Here is a 1912-nt window from a genome sequence, read left to right as displayed (position 1 = left end):
CAAAAGAGCACATATCTTGTAATACGCTTTGTTTGCTGTCTCGTTAAAAACCTTGTCAGAAAAACCCATTGGGATATAACCTAGGCCAAGGAAAAAAGAGTGCAGCGCGTAGTTTACTCCCCCTGTTGCGAACATCATTTAATTTCTTGGAGACGACGCATTCCAATCTTGAATACACTACTAAAAATTTGTCAAAAAACGACGGCCAAAAGCGACGGACTGCGTCGCTTTTTTGGTCAAAATCGACGGAAAAGCGACGCAGTCACTTCCGTCGCTTTTTAGCTCGACGCTTTTCAAAAAGCGACGGACTGCGTCGCTAAAAAGTGACGGACAACATCGTTTTTAAAAAAGCGACGGACTGCGTCACTTTTAGAGATGGACTGCGTCTCTTTTAGCGACGGACTAAGTCGCTTTTTTACTATTTTTCTTTTTTGAATTTTTTTAAAAAAAGCGACGGACTGCGTCGTTTTATTTTAATTTTAATTTTTTTTAATTTCTAAAGGGGGACACAGTCCGTCGTTTTTCTGGAAATTTTATTTTTAAAAACCCAAAAATGCGACGGACAAAACCACGCTGTCCGTCGCTTTTTCTGCAATATTTTTGACAGTAATAGCTCGCAGCTGCTGCTGCCCACCTGCAAATTAAATTAAATTAAATTCTACACTATTCAGCCCAATCAAATACACACAATTATAAACAATCTAAACAAAACATAAAACAACAAACTTAAAATAACATTCAAAAGTATCTAAATCATAAATTAAAGACTTATAAAGTCTTTTAAAATTCGTTTTAAAATTTCAAAAAGTTCATAAATGTCCAGAGATCTAAACTAGGGAGTGAGATCTATATAATCATCCTCATCACTCTCGTCGTCGGTGTCATCGGGAGCCGAAGTAGTAGGTCGACGAGTGAGGTTCATCACTTGTTCTTTGATTTGCTGAACGGTCTCACTCATGCTTTGTTGTTCAGCTACTCTTTTCCGCTCCGACTCTACTAGTGCCGCTGTAAGTTTAGCTATTTGATCCGACATAGCAGCAATTTGAACACCGTCAAGTGCCTCAGCTTAACGTGACGATCCAATACCTTCTAAGCCTGACTGAAGGCGTCTAACATCGTTGCGAGAGCCTAGACCATAGAATCTACCCTTGTGTCGTCCCCCCTACCTACTTTTTCTTTCCAAATCTGAGTGGACAGTTCAGGAGTCAATTGAACCGAACTATCTAGATTCTCAGCAACGTACTTCTGAAAGTCATTCTGCATATTAAATATACATATTGACATCAATATATATACATAACATAAATATATTCACTATTGATATATATTATTCATATTAAATAACTTACAAAAGTTCGTTCGGCCCTTTCCTCCACCCACACATCCGGATCCGACTCATTTTCTTTCTTCCTGACATGAGTCTTTTTGAAAACCTCTGGTTCAATGGAGTGCGTCCCAATCTCTGTTATTGGTTTCCATATCCTTTCGGGTAGATGGCTAAAAGCAATAGGAATTAAAGTTTCCATGAACACATGATAATCATGACTTTTCATAACTATCAATTTTCCTTCATTCATATTTGCCTACTTTCCTAAATTCGAAGCATAGCCCTCTGGCATCCTCAAATTTTTTACCCACTCAATAATTTCACGTTTCTCATCCAATGTGAATGAAAAACTGGCTTTGGCTTAACTATTTTACCATTCTGTAATTCCTGCAGCCATAACTCTTTTCTCCTACAATATTCCTTTATGTCCATTCTAGCTTTTGGATTGTCTTTTGTCTTACCCTTAACATCCATCACTGTGTTAAACAAATTGTCAAAGTAATTTTTTTCAATGTGCATCACATCTAGATTATGTCGTAGCAGATTGTCCTTCCAATACGGCAACTCCCAAAATATGCTTTGTTT

General features: G+C 37.7%; 1 long non-coding RNA gene across 1 annotated transcript; it reads right to left on the bottom strand.

The window, feature by feature from the left end:
- Positions 1-947: 947 nt before the first annotated feature.
- LOC107062658 (uncharacterized) lies at positions 948-1460 on the bottom strand. The gene is made up of 2 exons (XR_001474774.1): positions 1350-1460; positions 948-1257 (listed from the first exon to the last, which is right to left on the bottom strand). It is a non-coding gene; the product is annotated as an uncharacterized lncRNA (long non-coding RNA).
- Between the last annotated feature and the right edge of the window lie 452 nt (positions 1461-1912).

The sequence above is a fragment of the Solanum tuberosum genome, unplaced genomic scaffold (genome assembly GCF_000226075.1).
Source record: "Solanum tuberosum cultivar DM 1-3 516 R44 unplaced genomic scaffold, SolTub_3.0 scf00253, whole genome shotgun sequence".
NCBI lineage: Eukaryota > Viridiplantae > Streptophyta > Magnoliopsida > Solanales > Solanaceae > Solanum > Solanum tuberosum.
The sequence above is the reverse complement of the archived record's forward strand: the minus strand, read 5'-3'. Positions and strand labels throughout refer to the sequence as shown.